Raw genomic sequence first — 24,119 nt, 5'->3', positions numbered from 1 at the left:
GGCGAAAGGGGTTGGAAGGGAAACTCGCTACGTTCGTATTCCACGTTTCTTGCGTGAATTTTTTTTCCCGAGAAGGATAGTGAATCGGAACGGATTAGCTCGAGATCGAGAACAGACGATAAGTAGATGATCTATGAAAGATACAGCAAAGTAATCGCTGCTCTTAAAGGAGATAGAGAAGAAGGATCGTTGGAACGTCTGACTTAAAACGATGAAATCTACTTGGGCTGCGTTACGAATGCCTTTGCCGATCGAGCGACAGTAATTAACGCCTTTCTCAATCGTTTAGTCCATTTCCCGTAATATTCTCTCTCTCTCTCGTCTCGATAAAATGAAGCTCGTGAATATCGAATATCGAAATTCAACAAACTGCTCCTTTTTCTCTCAGTTGTATAGAATCCGAGGTGTCAGCCACCGGTGGCTCTCACGGTATTCAACGTGTGAAAATTTCAACTTTCGCTTGCATAAATACCTGAAGGCACAACGAACGAAAGCATTTACTCGAACGAGGAGAAAATAGACACAGGGTGGGGTCGGGGAAGAAAGCAGAGACTTAGAGAAATACAATGGCCAGTCTGTTCCGTCGTAATTATTGCATTAATTCGTTCGACACCGTTACTGTGTCTAGCACAGGAAAAAAGAGCATCGTGTGCAAGCCTTTCTTATTCCGCAGCGACGCATTGTGGACGATGCACGGGCGACGACAAAAGCGCGTCGCTGCGAATAAGAAAGACGACTCGAGCCAGGGGGTAAAAAGAGGTAACGGGGCGGTCATAAAGCAGGCAGGTAGGTGGTGCGAAATAAAGGAAAAGAAGTTGGAGAGGACGGGGGTGGCGACGAGGAGTATGCCGCATTTTTCTATCTTCAGTCAGGGTATTAGAAATTGCGGGTTCGAAAGCTGTGCAACGAAGACGTCTGTTCACGGTTCGACAGCGACTCCCCTCGTCTCACCCCTTTATCTCCCCGTCTTGGTCAATCCTTCCTCGTACATTTTCCAAGTTCATCGCTTTCTTGGATTTTCCGCCTTGCTCCGTGACTCCGCGTCAGAGAAATCCTCTTTCGTTCTCGTTACGTTGTTGCCGTTCTAAAAGGAAAGAATTTTAATCCTCTGCCCCCACGATAGAAATGGCTCCGCCACCTCGTAATAAGTGTAATACCTAGTTGTATCTACAAAATTAACCCCTCGACTTCCATTGAACGTGTCAGGAATAATCGAGATCTTATCGTAACACGAGACGAGTACGTTTTTTCCTCGCGTGTTTCTTTGATATCTTCGATCGAAGTGAATCGCAATCGCTGTCAGTTGAAATATTTAAAGCGTAGAACGTAAAAAATCGTGCTCGCAATTCCAGGCGTGCCCGTTTAACTTCGATCGGCTGATCTCTAGCGATCGAGATAGCACACGATCCAACACGGCCCTCGAAAGCTGGATCAAAGTTTCACGACAAGCAGGCCCGATACCTCTCTCGCATACTCTCCGGTCCGGTTTACACGATCGTTACACGAGGCTGCTGCATAATGCATGCACTTTCGCACACCATGATCACTAGTTTACGGTTAATCGACTACCATGCCGCTTACGAGATTCTCTCGCCTCGTTATTGTACGCTTCTCGTTATCTCATTTGGATGTTCTCGTTTAGAAACGAGTTAAATCAAGTCATTATTTCTATAGGATAAAATATCAAGATTGGGGAAAAAAAAGAATGTTTCCGCCCGGGATCGAACCGGGGACCTTCCGCGTGTTAGGCGGATGTGATAACCACTACACCACGGAAACTGCTTGGAAGTTGAACGCTTTCTTTTCCCAGAATTCGTTCAATTCGCTAGTTTTCACTTACGTAAGTGAACGAGTTCCTTACGCAACATTATACGTAAGAAAAGAAACATGAATCGAAGCTTTCGATTCATATTTCTTTCAATGTAAAAACGTAGAAATGATTCAACGAAAAAGTAGAAATAATCCATTTTTATTCTTTAAACGTATTACCCGGTACAGTAAGAACATAATGATACAGAAAGAAATAAAGAAAGTGGAGGAGCGTGGGAGGGTGCGTTTATCAGAGACGCGTAAACAGTATACGCGATCGCAGGGGTATTTTATGTCGCATGAAATTGAAATGTCACGAGCGACGTTTCCGTATCTGATAAAGTGCAATAACACACACGACTGCGCAATAATGCACGCGCGTGTGCAACCGCGTACGCAACAATCCTGACACTCACGCGCCGGATAATATCTAATTTCGAACGGGAAACATAGTATGTAGAGCGAAACAAGTCGCGTCAAGTGCCGTCCGTTTTCCTATGATCTCGATCTCGATCTCGATCTCGTTGATGTAATCGACAGTAGAACGTTGCTCCATTTCTTCTTGTCGGAGCCACTCGAAACGAATTTAAGTAGTTCCTTTTTTTTTAATTCAGTTTATTCTTATAACAATCTATACGAATTTAGAAAATACATATATGCAAGTCTGATGTTACGAGGAGAACTGCCCGTCTCCTTTGAGTTCCCTTTTTATGAAGCAAGTTTCCTGGATAAAAGGATAGAGAGAGGAGTTTTTGAGATATAATGTGACGTAGTGTGAGGATTTTCTTAATGAGAGCCTGATGCCGGAAACATTAATATCGAAAAGGGCCTTGTAGGGAAGATTAGGAAAAATGTTCTGGTAGTTAAAGATTTGGGAGGAGGGTTCTAAAGGATGTTTGGAATGGTCGGTTGGTGCAGGTGTCGATGAGGATGGTTCGACATTCTTGAATCCCATCGACGTTACGTAACTCGTTCTTTTTTCTCGACAGTAATCTGCTCGACCCTCGATAAGTTTCGTAACGTAGATAAATGCAAACGTCGCGATCCTGTTAATCCGTAAAACAAACCTGCATAATCCATCGTTCTGTCGTTGCAGAATGGTCTGCTCGCGTTCGCCAACCCTTCAAACGTCGTTCGCGCCTGGATACACAGACGTGCGTGTATGTGTCTGTGTGTTTGTGTGTGTACCTGCCCCTCGAGTTTCCCTTGTTTGCCTTTAAATATTCACGGTTTAATCTAAAGTTCCATCTTATCGTCGCGAGTCGTGCTCACGGATTGGCTGACGGTCGGATTCGATCGAACTGAGTTTGTTTCGAGGCTAGAAACTCGTAGCTCGAGGGCTACGATGACTTTTGTCGTTGAAAGGGCTTTTACGAATCGGTGCTCCCCGAAGAATGTTGGTCAGCGAACGGTTGGTCCATGAATTCCTGTCGTATCTCAATCAAACGATAATTATAGAGCAGGAAGATTGTTATATAAAGATCGGTTACGTTTCCCCTGGGAGTGGCTGGCAGGTGACAGGCGAGACGAGGAACTTTGAAAAATGACAGTGGCCCGGTCAGGACACCGAGATAGAGAAAGCTGGCACTCTTGAAAATTTATTATCTACTGTAGAATTTATCGTTCTGTCTAGCCAGTACCAGTGGAAGCGCGTTTTTAAGCTTGGGCTTATTCGATGAATAATTGTCGAATAAATTTACCAATTATTTCCGTTCGTTTAATCTCTTATCGATTACGCTTTTTTTTGAGTAGACGCGAGCGCAATTAAGTCTGATCGATTGCACAATCATGGCGCAATCTTTGCGATATATTAAGAGCGGGTCAACGATAAGCAATCTCGGTCTCTTCGGATCTGCTTTCTTATCGAAAACGTTTTCGATGAAAGAAGCTACGTATCGTCTTGTAACACGGTCTCATCGTTTCACCATTGAAGAAAGGTGAAACCAGTTTAGCGAACAATCAAGAGAAAATTTACAGCACGTATCGACTTCGGTTACAACATAATTCTCTTTCGCTAACGATGCATTAAAACGTGGGCGCATATTTGCGGGCACCGTTTCCTCGTAGCTGCATTAAAATATTGATTAACGCAACGTTGCGGTAACGGGACGTACGCGGGGGTCAATGCGACCAGCTTTGCTTAATTAATTAATCCGTACGCGCCACTTTCGCTAATGAATTTGTTGTACGCTGAGAAATTTCCGTCCTTTCGTTGAATCGATCGCGTTCGAGCAACCCTTTACGTTCTTCCGCTTAACCAATTATTTCTTTCAAACGATTCATTTCACAAATTGCAACGAGAATATCTCCGATGGCCAAGCCAAGATGGTCTAAGGTCAAGACAGAATTTCAGTCAACAACGAACGAATGCAGTCGTGTTTCGTTTAATATTCTGACGTCTATGAGAGAAAGAAGCAGTTGAAAAGGAATTGGGTCAGAGTTGGACAGAAATAGATGTGCGAACATCGCGACGACTTAGACCTAGAATTTCAAAGTTTCTGTGCTTCATATTTTTATTAATCACATTTTTGCTGAAACGCGAACGTCTGAAAGGACAAAGAGCGAAGCGAGGCAATCGATTTCGAAGGTTTATCGGCGTCGAAGAGGCGCGAGAAATAGCAGCGCGAACGCGAGAAAAAGGGTTTTCGAGATGGGAAATTGAAGAGAACCTGGTGACGCGAGAAACTCGTCATCTGGTGCATACGTCAGATGCATCTACATCGGTTGGCACTTATCGATCTCAACGTGACCTGCTGAAACTTTTCTTGTAGTTAGTCTTTATCGAGAAAAATTCAAGTTATAAACAACGATCAGATGGGAAAACAAGTCGATCGATCGTTGCAATTTCCTTTTTCAACCAGTCTTCTTACATGTACTTGTATTAATCGTGTTTTTCGAACATGCAACGAAGGAAAATCTTGATGGCAAAATTACTTGCGCGTTGAGAATTTAGTTTGAATCTTCGCTTCGAGGCAAACTGTATTGTTACTTAATAGGTAACGCTGTTATCCCTAAGGTAATTTATTCTTTCATTATACAAAATGTTTCAATTTTATTCTATTCACCATTATTTAAAAATGTTAAAGTTAATTATATTTAAAAATCCTCCCAATTAAATATAATAATAATCTTTTTATAAATTAATAATATATAAAATTCTATAGGATCTTATCATCTCTCAAATTAACTTAAAATTTTAATTCATTTTATATAACTGAGATAGTTTATATTTCATTAATTCATTCAGTCTAGCTCTCAATTGGAAGACAAATGATTATGCTACCTTTGTACAGTCAAATTCCTGATTGAGCAAAATTGACCTTAAATTAAATTCAATTCAACACTACTTAAATAGGTGTTGTTGTGTAAACGCGAAACTTATGGGAATTTGATTAAGCCAGCAAGGAGCAAAGATCGAAGTTTAAAGATGCATCCGCTGTCACTCTTTGAATAGTCAACATTTGAAACCCATAACTTTATTCATTCGTGAGTACACAACCCTCGAGTATTCGCTAGTTCCCTATCCAATTTTTCACTCGTATTTTCGACGTGAAATGTAATTTTTGAGACGCACTGTGCAATCGGATAGATCGAACGAATCGCTGAATGCGTTACCAATTTTAAGGTAAGCTTCGACCATTGTCCTTACTCTACTTTTATTCGCAAATATTTACCCGTGCCTGGTTCCACGCGGAACAAAATTTTCCTCGGTAACAGCATTTATCATTCGCCAGGTACGCGAGGGAGGACGATTTCGTAGTAAATTTTTTAACGCGTTCCCTCGGCCCTCGGGAAAATTTGAATAATAATGCAAAGCAGGACAAATATTTGAGAACATAATTGATATTCTCGATCGAGTGGAATAAATACGCATTAATAAAATAACAAATTCACGATCGATTGCAGCGTTATTACACGCGTTCGCGAACGGTTCTCGTTAATAATGGCGGACGGTTACGTGACCGAAATACAAAAACTTGCCAGGTCGTACGCTCTGTTGAATAATCGTTGAAACGAAAGCAGTGTTCCCTTGCTTTTGAATTATCCCGCGAGCATCGAAAATTTCCGATATGACTGTATTTCAATAATGCATCGCGCGTTGCCACCGATTTGTTACGAAACGGTAGAGACGTTAATGAATAAGTTAGATGACAAGAAAAACGTATTTTTTTCCATTTGAACAGTTTTCTTTCGTCGCGATAAGAATTGATGGCGCGTAAAATCTGATTGTAAACTGTTCTGCTCTTTTCTCGTCGACGTACAAGAGTGTTGGAGTGGCGAGGGACGATTTCATCGCGATCTGGCTACGTTTATCGAGGCAATTATCGTCGTTGCCATTAATTTCCAGTGAATCGACAGGAGCATAATGGCGGGCACGAAGGCAGGCTAGAGGCGATTCTGTCAAGCATTCGTTTTATTCGCTGCCAGTCACCGCTGGTCCAGCGGAATTATCATTGTCCTCTTGTCCTCTACCCTCACCCTACCGTCGAACAATCATTTTCCTCGAGTGCCTGCCGGCACGTCAATAAACGCATTTCCGTTTTCGCCTCGATCTCTCGCGATAATGCGACGCGCATTCACCGTTCATTGCAATTTCACCTATGGTGCCAACTGATCGGCTCGCATAATGCGTGCACTTCGATCTTCATTGAACCGAATCGACGGAACACGCGTATCAATCCGATACGGTTCAATTTCCCTCGACTCCATTCGGATTCTTAAGCGTTGAACTAGTTTTCGGTAACTAGCGAAATTTACTCCACCATAGCGATGGGAGGATGCTTTGCTATTCGATCAAACCACTCGCCGAATCGTTTACTCGAGGGTATTCCTACCGGAGCGAAGTTGGCGAAACGAAATATCGTGAGAAATAGCTTCGCGTTGTCCCATTCTTCTCGTAAGAAGAACGAAGAAGCTTTGCTAGTCCAGTTGGAGTAATTACGAAAGTTGCAGCCACGACTCGACCGTTATTAAAGCCGGGCCGAGCCGCGTCCGTTAAATCGAAATTTATATCCGAGTCCTCCTCTTTTGGCCATACGGTCGGCAAAGCACGAATTTATCATCGGAATTTTCAGGCAGATTTTAATTAACCCGTTTCGCCTCGTCTTCCCATGGCCCGTGACCCACCTTTGCCTCCTATCTCTCCTAATTTTACTTCACCGCTCGACCGAACTCGTGAACCTCGTTGCATTTCCCAATGAAGCTTCGCTGATGCTTAAAATGTTCGACGAACTCGAAAGTTTAACGAATAAACGAAGACTTCTATCGGTACGATTTTATTATAACATCCTTGTTTTTTCTAAATATCCAGGCGAACGAAGCCGTCCATAGTCTATATGGACGCCAAACGCAGACCCATTATAATCCTCGACACGCGCCGAGCATTCGTTGTCATTTATCTCTGACATCGCGCACAATACGCGTAATCCTCTTGCGCTTTCATCCCGCTCCCGTTAATATCGCGGCTATTTAACGCAACTTGATATATATCTCTTCTTACGAAGACTCGAGAGCGTTGAGAGGACGCTTCGATCATCGTCTGACTATCTTTTGTTGCCAGCTTTTTAATAGTCTCTTGAAAATATCGAATTCGAATCTCATTTGCTCGCAAGAAACAAACGATTTCCCTCTTTATCCGACAAAGTACGACACGAATGGCTATCAACGAACCGCCGCCAGTCAAACAAACGTTAATGTATCGATGAATCGCGTGATCGCCGGTAAGCTTTTCGTGCGAGCTCGCGCCGATATCAGCGAAAGTATAACCTGTTTACACGGCAGGAATGACTTATTATTCTGATTAGTCGTCTCCGTGTACGCGATTCTGCTCTCCCGTTTGACTCTCGTCGCGAGATTGTTGATAAGAAACGATAAGTATTTTGAATAATTGCAATTATACCGTGCCTCGCTAGACAGAACAGTTTTCATTGCGGCCTTCAAACAGGATTTAATTATTTAATCAGCGAAAGAGATGGAATTTTGGCATTCGCGAATCTTGCGCTAAAGAGGAAAATTGTTAAAGTTCCCGGAAATTGATGCAGAGCGACGTGTCGTTGATTACTTTCGCATAAAAGTGCATTCGAGAGGTGTTTTAATTAAGCTGATTGCAAAGCGAATATTAATTAGGCAACTCGATGCACGAAACGATGCGTTTCTATACAACTTTTTATATTTTCCTTCAATTGCCTTTGAAATGTGTTTATCACGGAAGGATTTCTTCATAAAGGATAAAGGTAAGAAAGGGTGAAATGATTGGAATTAAGTTGTAGCGGTTATATTATCGCATTTCAACTGTAAGCTGTGTCACGAATGGGGTTCGATATTAAAACGCAAGGGTGTTAGCGCATAGAGGGTTGTAACGTTACCGAAGGAAATCCTCTCGTTTTCCATTTTCCAAGCATCGTTGAACCCCAATGGAATTACGTGTATGCTACATCGGCGATAATGCGAGAAAACAAGCATCGTAACGAGAAAAGTTGCACAATCATCGCGCGCCTGGGATTGCGTTTTCCATTAACGGCGAAAGCAAGTGGAAAAATTGTAATTATATCGATTGGTAGAGAGGGGAGGGTAAAAGTGTAGCTTATTATGGCGGCGATAGGATGGAAATTAGTGTCGAGAAGCGAAGAAGTACGGCAACTTAATTCCATCGGTTAACTGGTTCGAACGAGTTGGAAAATTGAAGGAGAACTCGAGGGTATCGAAGGTGAGGGGCTGATCGACGAAACAGCAGAAATTTTAATCGAGTTATCAAGCACTTATCGCGTTCGCTGGGTGATCCGTTCGCAAGACGGTTCTTGCTTCGTTTCACTCTATCGGACGATGGTCACCCTCGAGAAGAGCGTACATTTTAATCCTGTTACAAAGCACTTAACACCTCTGATGGTCGTTTCTTACTTTCGCCTTGCATTTCGAACGCCTTGCGTCTGGAACACGTTCGAGCGGAAATTGCGCAAGTTTTCGAACGTTAAACTATCCTAGAACTTCAATAGCAAAAGACTAATTGAGAAGCTGGTTGGCCGTCTTAAATCGAAGCCTGGTTAATCGACGAACGGATATTTTCAGTTAACGCCTCCTCCTAGATCGTTCGCGGAATCTTGATAGGATAGGAAAAGATACCAAAACGCGTGTTTAACATACGGAGAATTTCTATGGGGATTCAATGCGTATCCACGGAATCTATCTCTCTGCAGAATTGTCCTCAGTTTGATGGTCCGGCCGTTAAAACCGCAATAATCTTAAGCGATGACCTTTCACCGGCCGTGCCATTCCTTCGCTTCCTTTTCGCTTCATCGTGAAAGATTTATGACCGGAACATAAACGGCCGCGTACACGATCCAGCGTCATTTTCCCTCGGGACCGCTTCCCGTCAATCACCCCTCTAGCTAGGCTGCACCATGGAAATACTGCAGGATAAGCTTTCGAAAACAGTTATTCTACTCTATCGACGTAACGAAAGTGGAACAGTGTATCGTTTAACCGATTGCTCATATTTTATGCGAATCTAAGCATTCGAAAACTTTTCGATCGAAACGACGAATACAAATTGGAAAATTTATCTATATTTATCTAAGTACGAATAGACACTGGCTGTCTATTCGAAGTCGACGTTCGATATTATCCTGTTCCATCGATAGGATATCGATAAGAAAGTGGCGGATGACCCCAGGGTGGACGTGACCTGACCGAGGCAGGTCTTTCCGTGAAACTTGGCTCAGCACTTGGCCACGAGTGCGCTCGAAGCTGCTCTTTCCACGACCTTCTCGATAACTTGGTAAATTATGTATGACACGGTATCGCGCGAACGAACCTCTCGATACAGCCTGCTTCTCTATGAAAAAACAGATCGAATCGGAAAGGAAGAAGTAGAAGAAGAAGAAGCTTAACGTTGCTTGCTACCTGTCGAGGCTCGAATCTCGAAGAAGAACCTCAGAGGGAAGAGAGCTTTTTAAAATTCAGAGGAACATCGTTCGGGAAGGAATGGATTTCGGTCGGGATGCAAAGTGGTCCCAGGAAGCACGTAATTTAAAAACGCACGGACCCGATGGCATATCGTTGCAGTGGGTCTCGAGGTTTCACACGATCGCTTCCCTCCCTTAAACTTTAGTCTCTGCAGTTCTGTTTAGTTGTTGGAAAATGTCAATTTCGACTTCGGGACGTTTCGTAACACGTAGGACTCGGTTTAGAGACGTAATGAAAAAAGTTACGAAAATGGTGGTGTATTGTTAAAAGTATTACGCAAGGAAATTTGCATGAAATTTCGAGGAAGTGAACGAAATGTTGGAGGGAGTTCAATAGGCGAGGTGTGACATGGTTTCGTCGAGATCGAAACATTGTCAAGTCGGTATACGTACGCGACGACAGTCTGTTTGCATGCAAACAGTATGCGTTGCAGAAAGTTGGAATAAACGTGCAAACGAAGTTTGCCCCCGGGGTTTCTTCGAGTTGCGAATGCACGTACGCGTGAGCTGAAATCTAGTTGGCGATTCGTTTGAGATCTCAGACACGGCGAACCCTAATCAACCTCACTGTATCAAAGCATGCCGTAATTAAATATATTCCTTATAACGAACGCAAAGATGATGCCTTACTCGAAACTACTCCAACTGGATTACCTTCGAACTTGGTATTCCAATAAATCTCGTTAATTCGTTCATTGCGGTGTGCACCTCTGGAAATTGGTTACCTAACAAATCGAATCTTTAGTCAACAGTGAAAAGGTTAAACGACGCGTCGCAGGTGAAGTAAAGTTCCCTAAGGTAGCATCGAATCGCGTCTTTAACCACAACGAGCTTCTCTATAAATGGCCCTCTTGTTTCCCTTTCTCTTAAGTGCCCTTCAACCTTTAATTCCAGTACATTAAACAGGATCCATTTTATATCTATAGAATATACAGAGGTTTTCAAAAAACCTGTACACTGTAGAATTTCGAAATTTGTTCTTTATTCAAAAAACATAACGCTACATTGGGAAACAGTAAAATATTATACCATTTCTTTTGGTACATCGAATGTTCGATTTTCAAAGTACGCGTCTCTTTTGAGGCAGTCTGTATCGGAGGATCCTTTCGTTGCCGGTAGTTCTATTCAGAATCCAACGGGGGAAAGATTTTCCCTTTTCTCTGGCGTGCCGTGAAAATAAATGCGTGATTCCCTTTCTGTAGTAGGAAGCCTCGACCATGGGCGGCTGGTTTCCTCGAATCTGTGAAACGCTCGCTCGTATATCAGTTGGCTATTCGGTTGTCTGGCTCAGATACGGTTGACGCCACACCGCGATCCGTGTCGCGGAAAATTCTCTTAAACTTTAAGATTCCATTAAGTCGCGTACACAGAAGCTGTCGCCGCCAGATTCTCCCGTTATCGAATTTTATGAAACCAATAAGCGGCTAACCGACGGGACGCAACGCTCTCCCTGCGACCTGAATAATTTGCGCGATGAAAAATTTGAAAAGCCCCACCCCTGGTTATCTACTTCCTCTCTTTTTCTCTCTCCCTTGTCGATTAACGTCAATCTTTCCTCGTTTTCTTGGCGTGTTTCGTAGGGAAGATAAATTGACGGGGAAGAGTATGCGTTCGACGTTTCTCTTCCAAAGCAGAAATAACGTACGTCGATTCGCAAACTGTAAAAGACTGTTTCATATAGAGAGAGCTCTTACGTTGAAACAGCTTTCGCGGAATAGTCTAAAGGGATAAAATGTCCCGAGTTTGTCTGAGGAGAATAAGAGAAACGTTTTAAAAGGAATCGCAGGTGGTTTGATGTACGGAGAAGTGTGAAACAATGCGGATAAATAGCGGCGGGTCGTGTCGGTGATTCATAATTAGATTTTAATCGAAACGAATCACCGGACACGCAGACTTACCGTATCGGCGATGCACTAATTCACCCCGCATTACCTCCATCGCGTTCTCCGTTAGCTTTAATGGCTCTTGCCGGTTGCTTCCTGCAGAGAAAGTCCCCCGTCCACCCTCGGCACCTCTACACCACCCCTCGGAAGGGACAATTTCCAGTGCTATGCTTCTCTCCTGCGTCAATTTTCTCGCTCGCCAAATGACCCTCTCTATCTAGATCGGTCAATTATCGTCCATTTCCTTGTATCCTAGCTGTATCCGAGTGCTGTATCGATCCTTAACGATCCGGGCTCTGAAAATTTTGATAATCGTAGCTAATAGAACGAATGCACTTGTTACGTTATCGAACCTTTCACGATGCTTTCACTGAAATATTGATCTTTCCTAGCGAAACATTCTGTATATAGAACTTCTTGATTTCTCAAGTAGACGCGGCGACATTCGTCTGAATATTTTTCCGTCGGTCGAGATACTTGCCGGTAGATCCCGTTGAATTTCAGATCTGAACGGCCACGAAGTTGAAGGATCCTTCTTGTTCTACGAGTTACGAGCTACCGGTGAAAACACGACTCGTAGAGTTAGCTAACCGCCACGACGCGACGTCTTCTCTCGTGTCACTCTCCCGTCGCGATGCCACCCTCTGATATACATAATTTTATGCAAAATATATACGCGGCATTAATTTGCATTATGATAATGGGGAGAAGCGAAGAGCGGAAAACGGACCGAGCATCGACTCGGTTGTCGTCGTATCGTAACGTTGGTTTACCTGTTCGCAAAACGACTTTACACCCGGATGCGACGGCAACGTTAGCCCCGAAGTGCTAATAGACGCGGTTTCGAAGTTTAGACCACTTACAGCTCTTCCACCCTCTCTCGATCCCTTCGAAAGGTGCTGCCGGGTTACCGCTAACGCTCTATCACCCTTATCGCTAATTTCGTCTGTTGCTCGAGGAGCCTTCTTCCTCTCTTCGATTATTATTAGCTCAACCATTACTACCTTCGGTGCTACTCTAGCAATAAGCCACGAACCATCACAGGAAAAGGATCCGCTCACAACCCCCCACAGAAGGAAGGAAAACAAAGCATTTCGTCGAGGAAACTGTGCTAGTGGACTGTGGACTGGGTTGTTTAGTTCTATTTAACCTGGCTGTGTCTGAAACGCAGAAATAGTTAATCACCTCGGAGAATAGGTGTATACGAACGGGTAGAGGAGAAGTTGGGAGAAAGTAGATGTAGGTGTGGCGGATGTCCCTCCGGTGGCGAGTACGAAGCAAGCTACCATCGTTTATCCTCCAATTATCTCCACTGCTATCCTTGCTCGAGTAAGAAACTTTGGTATCGCGCGAACTCGTTAAAGATAACGAAATATCAATCGTCGAGCAGAAGAATCAGAGTAAATGAAATTAAGGACGCTTAAGGTGTTTGCTGAAACGACGAGTTAAGCGTCGGTCAGGTTCTCAAGATCGTTAAAGCGAGGATACGACTAACCATGATATAAAGAAGGAGGCTGTTTACCAAGCTCGAAGCACCACGTTGTCGTCGCATTTCTTTTACGATACTACAGCTGATAAAGGACCAACAAATGTTGAGCTAAAGGTTTAATGGAGCTGAAGCAGCACTATCGCGTCCGGAATTTTCTGTTAAATCACGATTAGAAGATTGGTTCACAGAAGTGTTCTAAAACTGGTGTGGCAATAAATTCGAGGAGCCGTCGCGTCGAAGCGGTGACGAGAGGAAAGAAAGGAAAAAGGGAATCGAATACGATCCTCAAAGACGGATGCTTAGATCCACGCAAAGGTTCGGTCTCGTTGCTCGTAAAAACGGACGTAAAATTGTGAAAAGAGGATGGCTTGTTCTCGAGAACAATGTGTCTTGGTACGTACACGTGAAAGATAAATATATATGCCGCACGCTCGCTCTTCTCCTTTCTTTACGACACTACGCTTTCCAACACGGCAGTTTAAGTCGTAAAAAGAGATGCTACCTTTGTTTTTTAATTCTTTGTTACGGTAAATAACGATTAATCCGCCTGTGACCCGTTTACCCTCGAGAGCTAAAGCTTCTTTTAAAATCCAACTAACACGCGAGGCGATGCGATGGCCAGCTGTGATAATTATAGTTGAAGCTTTGAAAAATTAGAAATCGAAAGATTTATTTTATCGTGATGAAACGTCAATTTTTCGCAACACTTGGTGTCCTTCTTCTCCGTCGCGTGTCGTTAGAAAAACGACCGATAGAAGAAGGGTAAAAAGGGGGTTGCAGCTGTCGGGTCGACGGAAAATCCCTGGAAATCATCTCGACCCTCGAACTTTTTAAATTCCTGTACCTTCGAGAAGACGTAAAGTGCATCACGCGACTTTGCAGCGAACGAAGAGAAATTTTTTCTTCTTTTCACGCGACAACCGTAAAAGGGATTTCGCGTTCCCTGCTATCCCCGGGAGAATTCACCGGCAATTGTCGCCGGTTTGGCTACCTTTGTCGCATCGACCACCAAAAGGTTCCGTAGCAGCTTTGAGAAGCAGATTTTACTATCTCGATAGCGAGTCGAGAAATCGAGAACGGAGCAAAGTTTAATTACAAAGCCAACCGGTTACCGTATCGCAGAAAATTCGTATCTGTCGAGCGATCGCTAATCCACCTTTTAGAAAAAAAATCGCGAGGTTTATCGGCGTCTTATCGTACGTTTGCCTCGGTTAAACTTCTCGAAACTTTCGGACCGTCCCACGTATACCGAAAGCAGAATCGTTTCTTTCTTTGAAGAGAAGGGTCCTCGAGTATCCTCTAAGAGAGAAGGGTGAAAAAAAGGCGAAACTTAGGTGCATCGTAGAGAAATCGAAGCGGTGTATATTCACGGGCAAATACTTGGGCAAGTATTCGCGGTTGTACGCTCAAAGAAGTCCTCCAAGCTTGGACTTAAGAACCGTGGGTGCTCGAGGAAAGTAGTACCCACGTAATTGCTTTCCATTCATCCGTTTCACGTAGACTCGCTTCTCTCCTCGTCGACCACGTTGAAAGCGTTCTCGCTACAACCACGAATTTACTACAAATTACTTGCCAAAATTCATTTCGTGCCGGCGAAAGGACGGTATCCTCCGTGGAAATAAAAGCGGTTTCCTCAATGCCGGCCTTGTGCTAGCATTTGAAAGACGCGTTTCTTTGCCGTCACCCTGTCGACTCGAAATTGCAATTTCCACCAACCGTACCCCTTTTAACTGCATTTCTTATTACATTGTATCACTCGTGACTCTGTTAAACGTTGTAAACGCCGATTGAATAATTCATAGCCAGTCAATTACCGGCTCACGTAACGTGTACATTTCCTCTACTCAAAGCGTATCGGTTCTTCGAGGAAGCCGGGTCAATTAACTTCGACGAGATGATTGAACGACACGAATCTTGGCGAAGTTTCATTAGGAATTAGATTCTTCTAATTGCGAGAGGTATGTAGGAGGGTGAGAGATTTCGCGGTCGACGAACGAACGTATTCTTAGGCGAGATCTTTTCGATGGCCGGTTCGATAACCGAGCGATGCCAGCTATTTCTCGACCTCCGCTGGCTTGGTTTTCACGCTGGTAAAGCGACGCGACTGAATGGCCATTGTGCCGCGGACAACGATTGTACAGGCAGCCAGGGGGGTTGCGTTGAAAGGAGAGGTATCGCATTGTCCTCGGTGACGAGGCGCCTCCGGAGAAAGAGAACAAGAGCAAGGAGAAAGGAACAGGGGGCATGAATAGCGAGAACAAGTGGCGTTCGATGTCCTCGATGCACATCCTGAAACTTCATCAGTTCTCTTGCACCCTCCTTCCATCCTGCGAATCGTTTCAACCATTCGATTTTCCCGTTCCCCATTATTGCCCTGTTAGCTGGAAAGATCTCGCGCGAACGGCAATCAACAGTCGCAGGAAGATCGTTCGAATATTTACGCTCGAATATCGTCAAAGGGGATTTGCTGCGAGGAGCTTAATAAGCGCGAAATTAACCGAGTCGTTCGTTATCTCTGGAAAATCATCAGGCAGGCGATGATTTCTCTTCCTTCTATCGTGAAATATCCCTTTCCAGATACCAGAGGGATATGCAACATTTTTCCCGTGGAACCATCAGGAATGTAGGTTTCGAGGTTAAACGACAGACGGGATAAATAAAGCAGCGAGACTGTAAAATGTTTCTTTGACTATTTTCCGTTAGTATTTTTCATAGGACATTTCAGAATAATTGAAAGACGAAGGAAATTGATGGCACTTGAGAAAAAAGGAATTAATTTCCTCTTTAATTCCTACTGTTCCCTTAGTCGCTGGAATTGTTGAACGTTCCCGATACAAAATCGACCCAGGCTCGGCGTTAATCGAAAACGGGTGACATTTGGAACAGGAAATTGCAATTTATCGGCTCTCTTCGTTAAAGCTACACTTGATCGTTACCGTGTCGCTTGATCGGTTAGTCCAAATTACGCGTATCCGTTAATTTATTTACTGTCTTTATATACTAGCCGCAGCTTGCGCGATCTAGCAATCGTGGCGGTGATCTTTGATCCCTGTTTCATCGCTCATTCGTGATCCTTTATCAGGGTTTGTCCCTTGGGCACGCTTTCTCGTTGTCCTTGAAGCGTGGCTCTATTTGAACGTAAGAGAAGGTAAGGTAGAAGAAGCTTCCGGACAGTAAGGAGCCACGGGTGGCCTCGTAATTTTCGTTTAGCTTCCCGGTGACGCTTTTGATCGTCTGCCCATTGTCTCTCCTTTCCGTTCTCCTTCTCATCGCGATTTTTCTTCGCCTCTTTTTCCCCGACGAACGCGAAACGAAACTATTATCCCGCGGGAAGGAAACACCGTGTCGAGCGGAAGTCGTGTTCTACCAGCTCGACACCGTGGAACGTTTCCACGTTGACCTTATTCCCCTTTAACACGACACGCCTCTGATATTTAGACTCTCCTTCGTAAAACGAATCGGAAATTAAGTTGTTCCTTTTAACACCTGACAAAGGTGTACTATCGCGTTGGTTTTGATATTAATTAAATCATGAAATCTCGAAAGTATATATTAAAGGAAATAGAAAATGGGAATGCGATCGAGGACACGTTCAACGTTAAAGCGAGTCTTTCTAAACTGGAGAAGTTCAGTTTACGTTGGTATTCGTGTCGCCGTGCGCTCGGCTGGAAGTCCATTTCCTTAATTCGAGTCTTTATATCGCGGTTTAGTGCCGGCCGAATGAAAGGTAGAAGAGGATTCCCGTTATCGTTACTGCCTTCTATTACTCCCGTTGGCAAAATTAATTCTACAACCGCGGATATTAAACGCGACTCCGCGCTCGGGAACGATGGAGGATGGTATTATTGCGTTTAAGGTGAGCCAGCTTTGTTTCTTCGCTGTTAAGAGGAAAAGAGTTCATCTTCTTCTGATTTGTCGCTTTTTATGATAAACGCTTTTGCTGATAGAAGTGAAAACGTTTGCGTTGTTCTACAAATTTGACGCGACCGTGTATGCGGATGCGCACGGTAACCGTTTCGTTTGGGAAATGATTACCGATAGTACGGCACGCGGTTACGAGGCAAGCAAACGATAGTCAAACACTATCGGCTTTACTTCATATTCGTACAATTGCTATGCAAACCACGCTGAGTTCTATTACAAAACGAATACGCGTTAAACAATCAATGGAAGGGGGGTGTGCACGGAGCCGTTCGCATTTCGTGTTTGCCTGACCGATTTTCAACTCCGACGAAAACGCTTATCCATGTAACTAGAGCTTTAAAGCGATTTGTTATTCCGTGATCGATTTCCATAATACCGGCCAAGGTACAAACATGTAAAAATGAATTGCAGATTTGTGCTTTTAATGAATGGAATATCTGAAACCTGAAAGAAAAGCATTAATGTTTCAGGGAAGAATTTAAAAAGGAAAAAGGAAAAAGAACAATCGAATTGGAATATGTATGATTTTTCTTCCCTCTGTGTCATCCATAATAGATGAGTGTATTCAATCTGACGGGAAACAGTATTACTCGTTATTAAGAAGAGTTTATTCCATTGGAAATTTTTGGGGAGCTTGTTCGAGGGCATCTGTACGGGTTTCGCAAGCCACCGAGCCCATTGTTGGAATGAATATTTCAACCCTTGAGAAATCTTAGAGCGAACGTCTCCTCTATTCTTCGGGGAGTGTCGCGAGGAGAAAGAGAGCTCGATGCTCTTAGCATTTCTGATAACGCGTTCGCATCGCGATGCTTTCAACCTGAAACGGCATTCCTGATAACGCGACCGGTATCCTCGTCGCGATCGAATCGCGAGCTTGCGATTATTCCTGCTCGTTAGCGGACAATTGCGGTCGCGAATGAAATGCCAATGCTAATCGTGAAACCAATGGCACACGAGTATCGTCGTTTCAGCGTTTACTTTGACCCACGCTTATCCTAGATATCGTCGTTACGCGTTATTTAACATTCGAACCGTGCCGGTCACCGTGCAATCGGTACTCTGATATATTCAGATGAGAGCTATAACAAGTGTCCCACTTTCGTCGAAGCATTAACGCGACACTGAAAGCGTTTAAAGTTGAATCGTCTTAAGATTCTTAATCCAGAGGGAAGCCTCTTTACATCGAGGAAAAACAGATCGCTAGACAAGAAGATTACGACGACGGGATGGAAAAGCAGCCATTTCAAATACCATTTTCCATCGGTTTTATCCATATCGTGCGTCCATATAGGTACTCGACGGCCAAATCCCATTGCTTTGGCAACGGATCATCGAAAAGGGCCGTAATACTATCAGAATACACTGCGTCCCCGTTCCCTGGAAATCTTTCCAATCCTCTCATCGATTCGCTGCTAATTCATTTCGAAGGAGAATGCGCCGCGATCTTTCGCGCGAAGCGAGAGAAATAGCAATTACTATGGGAACGCGTTAAAAATGGCAGTAAGACAATTAACACGATATGCATATATATAGGAAAATGTATAGAAAGCAGTTTCACGGTGCAATATTTGTGCAAATACGAGGCAAAGTCGGCGGCGACGCCGCGAGGCAAGCAAAGCGAACTTGTTACCAGCTACAGCCGGAAGATTCATTATTCAAAAGGGGATCGAGGTTTTAGAGCGTCCACGGGGAAAAACAACTCGCGTCGAAGGAGAAGAGGATGTAGAATCGGAACGGTATCGTTGGAAATTTCGGAATGGAAAGTCGAAGAATTTCTGTGAAAGCCTAAAAGTCGACAGAAATTCACGTAGCTAAACACTTTGCGAAGAATAAAGGTGGGGTTGAAAAGTTGAAGGGATGGGCAGGGTTCATCCTGAAATCACGACGTTTCTGTTGCGGTCAGAAGGAACCAACAAGATCTCGCTTGTGCATTCGGTTCGCGTCTCGATCGAAGAATCGAATTCTGCTCGGCTGCCCGACCCTCGTGTCAGAAGGGAGAAGCTCCGTTGAAAAGGGCCATCAACCAACACCACGTCGCTTTCGCGATCGTCTCACACTCCCTACACTACCTATGTACTTTGTCGAATAGACCGGAGGGAAGTCTATCGTGCTGATTCGTGGCGCATATTGATTTCAAAGCTTTCTTCTTCTTCTTCCTCCTCCTCCTCTTCTTCTTCTGCTGCTCTTCTCTCCAAACACCTTCACCTCTGCCATTCTCCCTGTTCACGATTCCCTTTGCTCGCCTTTCTTCGCCGGCTCTAGCCTTCGTCTCGATCAAACCGTGATTAAATTGCGGATGCTTCCCTTTTGCGCGGCTCTGTCCGCTCGAATCGAGACGCTTCGAATCGAAAATAGATGTTATCGAACGATTTACGAATCTTTAGTAGCTCCATTGCTGCACAGACATACGTTTAACGTTTACACGAACGTCCTACTTTTTTTCTTTTCTCCATAGTTTACACGTGGAACACGTAGCCAAAGATGGCAAATTGATAGGGAACTGTTCGATTTCTTTCGACGTGAAATCGTCGAATTCGCATCGCGACCACGTTTACCTAAGCTATATCCAACGGCATTTGGATAATGCAAACCGTAAGACGTTTCTCCGACGCTCATTGGTATGGATGGTACACACCCGGTATCAGGATATACCTGTTCTTTAATATCTCAATTTCTGCTGGTGATGGTCGCAGGAAATTCTTGTAATCGGCCAACGTCGAGTTAGTTGCTTGATCGTTTCCAATTGAACTCGTCTTCGTTGCGACGACCTAGATGGAAAGGACGAAGGCATCTGTCGTTGTCGAATGACTGCCTTCCTCAAAGTCCTTCCTCGTTTTTTTTTTTTTGTCTTGCTTTTGTGAAATTCAGCATTATCCCGGCACCCCTTGCTCCAACGTTTCTTCTTCCTTTTACACGCTCGAGGAAGATCGAGGCTATTTGAGCGAGGATAACCGGAGAGACCCTTTCAGAGTCTAGTTTAAATGATAATGGGCAAGGCACACCGGGGGACACTTAAATCCTCCCTTCTGCTTTCCATAAATAATTGGAGGTGGAAATGGAGTGGATTCCCCGGTGTGTTAGCCCGTACGCTGCTGCTGCTGGCTCCTTCAGAATAGAGTTTCGTTTTCCAATTGCGATTCGATAGAACGAGAGAGAGATGCTTGCTTGGCTTCTTCGCAGTTTCCCTTGAATAATTAACGAGTCGGCCGGAACGTCTGCTAAATTGGGTAACGTGATTGATCGCTTGCCAATCGTTTCACCATCCTTCTGACATCGTTTCGGCTGCGATTTTATAACGTTTTCAAATATGTCTTTATGAAAACCTTGCTTATCCTTTCGTAAAATATCGATCTTTGTCGATTAAGGAAATTTGAATCGAATTCCGGTGCCTTGGAACAGTGTCTTTTCTCGAGAAAGTTGGAAATCGTGATAAGATTAAGTTTGAAGGTTTGTCGATCTCCTTTGAAGATTTCCTGAATGAAGGCGTGTTTCGAGTTGGCCAGCTCGTACAAGCGTTTGCTCTCGACGCTGCTGATACTGATGCCGATGTTGTTGTTGTTGTTGTTGTTGTTGCCGGTGTTCTTGTTCTGCATGTTGTGGATATGCTTGAGGCTCGTCCGTCTCGTGTTACAAGCACAGGATACACAGTATGGCCGATCCTGCCGAGCATATAAGGTACACAACGAGGTAACCTCGTACTCATTCAGGATTTAATTGGTATCAGTTACGCCTTAACCGTGTTGCGGATAACGGCACACGTTACACCTATCGTGTCCTTGTTAGACGTTCGAATTAATTGCCTTTCAGAGAGATTTCTCTAGCTAGCCATTTTTCTTCGAAACGCCGCGCCGCGGGAACGACTGTTTCTTTCGGAATGATTTAGCGAGTGTGAATAGATAGGAATTCGCGGGAGTGTTAAACGAAACGAAGAGAAGAGAAAACAGGCTTTGCAATCTTCTTAGTTTCCTTTTTTTTTATTTTTTTTTTTTTTGATTTCCCTTGGGTTTCCTATAGTACCTGAGAATTATGGGGTTTCGATGATCCGTATTCAAAAGGTAGGTTGGAATTTTGAAAGGTAATTTACCTATGATGTATGCGAATTGAACGGTTTTAAAAGCAAAATATTCTATAAGTAAAACGATTCGACCAAATCTATTACGGATTCATTCATAGGGTCAGGTCGAAGAGATAAAGCAAAGTAAGGAGAACGAATAATTCATTTCCTTGGTCGTTACTTTCGCGAGATGATCGAGACGACGAAACTATTTCACGGAATTGCATCTGCCGGGTAGTTTGGATTATGCTTCGGCAAATATTTGGCAGACAGCCGAAAGTTGATTCGAGGGTTTTTTCTCTTGATCGGTACCCCTTTCTTTTATCGCTTTTCGTTCACCGCCGTAAGGTATAAATCTCATTTGTAGAAGATCGCGAAAACGCGTTCGTTTTCCATCTTCATCATTCGTTTGTTCGCTCCGGTTATCGTTCCACTTTCCTTCTTCTCTTCGTTTCTCATTGGATCATCTTTCACCTGGTCGAGCAGAAATTTCCTTCTCTTGTTCCACTCACGAAACAGACGCGATTCGTTCAAAGTCATTAAGTCAAAGAAACGGAATAATGGCAAGCATCTGTTCTTTTTTCCCTTTTCTTTCGAACATCTCGTCGATTCTTGATCCTTCTCTGTGTATCTTCCATTTTTCAGCTTCTTTGCTTGGAAAACCATTGAAGCTTCTCGGCGTCGAATTTTCCTTACTCGTTAAGTGATTTTTGAAGGTTTATAGAATTCGCGAATATAAATTTTCGGTGTCTTGCAAAAATTTTTCAAACGTTATCAGTACTTCTCCGATAGAAAGAAATACACTTTGTAAGTGCTTCGCGTCGAAGCGGATATCCTGTCATTTCTCTGCAAAATCTTCGATCTGCAACGGATCGAATTCCTCTATCAAGCATTCAACGCGTTGAGAGTTTTCAAAACGAACTTTCGCGACGTCAAATGGACTTTTTCGCGCACAGATAGAGAGAGAGAGAGAGAGGAATTATTTGGCGAACGAATTGTTTGGCAAACAGCTTTCCCGTGCTGTCCGTTGAACGAAGCTTCGAATTAACGAACGAATTATCGAAGCATCGCTTCGTCGGAGGTGAAAAAAAGGTATATACGAGGAATCGTATTTTGCCTAGCAACGATGGGAAACTAAATCAAACTTTCCGTGAAATGTTCGGATTCTTCAGTTCGACGAACGAGCCGAGATAACTCGGACATATTGAAACTTTGATTTCGCGAAATTTAATTTTACGACGTTCCACGAACGAGAGTTATCAACTTGCCGCGTCGAGCAAGTAAATTGCGGCCAATTTAATTACCACCGAGCAGGAAAAAAGGTCCATTCGAGTCCATTGATCTCAGGCAAAAAGCACCATCTGCGGTGTGTAATTGGAATCCGAGCGAACCAATTTCGAAATCCATTGATTCTTGCGGCCAGAAGAAAAAAGATTGCAAGTTCAATTAGCACGTCGAAGATAACTAATTGTAAGTCCATTTCGAAATTGTACTGTACAAATTCTTCGATGCTTCCTTAGAAACCAAAAATTTTGGGAATTAAAAAAAAAAAAATGATGGAATAAATTGAAAATGCGTTTAAAGTTTTCAGTAATAGAATTCGAAATTCGAATACTTAGAGATTTTTCCCACCCATAATCTTTTGCCATATCATTTTTAAGAAATTAATGCACCTTTTAAGCAAAAAGAAAATTTCGATTTTTTCAAAATTCTAGAGTGGCCTAACCCATTAAGTTTCTCCGAATCAGCGGGAGATGCGAAAATGGTCTCGCCCCGTGAAAGTTTTGCGCGACACGAAACTAACGGGGAACATTTATTGCGTTTACTTACTCGCTTCCGCGACATTTGCATTTGTTTTGGCTTCGAGTTACCGCTTCCGGCTCCTCCCAGCGACGCGGACACCCGCGACGTTGCTGGAAGATGAAAATGGCGAAAAGCATTAGTGTAATTGTCCTGGAAACGAGAAAGCGAAGGTGGATGGAAAAATAAAGGGTAAAGAAAGTGGGGTCGTGAAAATAGAGGTTCGCCGCGTTAGCCCTGGACTTTCGTTTTTTTGTTTTTCATTCGCAATTTTTCTTCCCCATATTCCCATCGTTTCGCGATATTCCCGCGTTGCCGTTTAGTTTATTTCGCTCGATCCTCCCGTCTCTGCTTGCCGGAGTCTCTCCTCCACCCTCGGAGAAGATTGAATCGGGTTTTACCTTCCGCGAGCTGTTTTATCAGCGAGTAAATTTTTTACGTTCGCCAGCTTTCCAAAGCCAGCTGAATAAATATTTGACAAGCTTTTTCGTCCGAACTCGGGTGAAAAACAGTTTCACTGTTTCATTTAATTTTCGCAAATATCACGAGGACCAAGTGGAAATGGGCCTGGTGCCCGGGGTGTGGGTTTTTTTTTTTTTTTTTTTGTCGACTTCCTTCTCGTGCAACTCGACGAACCGTGAATTAAATGTGAACTCACGGGAAGTTTCCATTACCCGAAAATTTCCACCCTTCTACCCTTTTAGTCGATATCATTCGACTGGGTGCTCTTACACTATCGAACTATTTTCCTTTTTTTTTTTTTCAAGTATTTTCATTAGGAGGCTTCTGTTCATAAATGAAATACGTACCGGGTATCGTAGAGTGCACAGAAAGGAGAAAAGTGGAAGGAAGACGTAACGGAATTTAAAGAAAGACGGTGGAAAAGTTCGGAACGGGACTAAACTTGTAGCTTTTTAATCCCTTTTACTCAACTGTACGAGTTGGCGTGACCCGTTCAGGGTTAGCCCGTACCATAGCTCGGAACTGTTCAAGACCCTCGGGATATTTGTTTAAGTGTCGCCGTCGACGACAACTTCCCTGAGAGAATCGCTTTCCAAACGCTTTGCTCGTTTGCAGCCCCTTTTCCTCTCCTTTCCACCACTCCTAACAGCAAGTTGTAGTTCTTTTCGCGTGTTTTTTTTTGTTAAATAAAACAAGCTGAAAATTCATTTATCCGAGAAATAAAATTTGTACAGGTC

The 24,119-nt window shown here is 43.6% G+C and overlaps 1 protein-coding gene and 1 non-coding gene across 5 annotated transcripts in view; one reads left to right on the top strand and one right to left on the bottom strand.

Moving 5' to 3' along the window:
- LOC117605200 (uncharacterized) overlaps positions 1-24,119 on the top strand; it is a 57,993-nt gene that overhangs the window by 28,670 nt on the left and 5,204 nt on the right. The gene's annotated exons all lie outside the window — the stretch shown is intronic.
- Positions 1,707-1,779, bottom strand: TRNAV-AAC (transfer RNA valine (anticodon AAC)). The gene has a single exon. It is a non-coding gene; the product is annotated as a tRNA-Val (tRNA).

The sequence above is a fragment of the Osmia lignaria genome, chromosome 3 (genome assembly GCF_051020975.1).
Source record: "Osmia lignaria lignaria isolate PbOS001 chromosome 3, iyOsmLign1, whole genome shotgun sequence".
NCBI lineage: Eukaryota > Metazoa > Arthropoda > Insecta > Hymenoptera > Megachilidae > Osmia > Osmia lignaria.
Note: the sequence above shows the minus strand (reverse complement) of the source record. Positions and strands in the feature narration are given on the sequence as shown.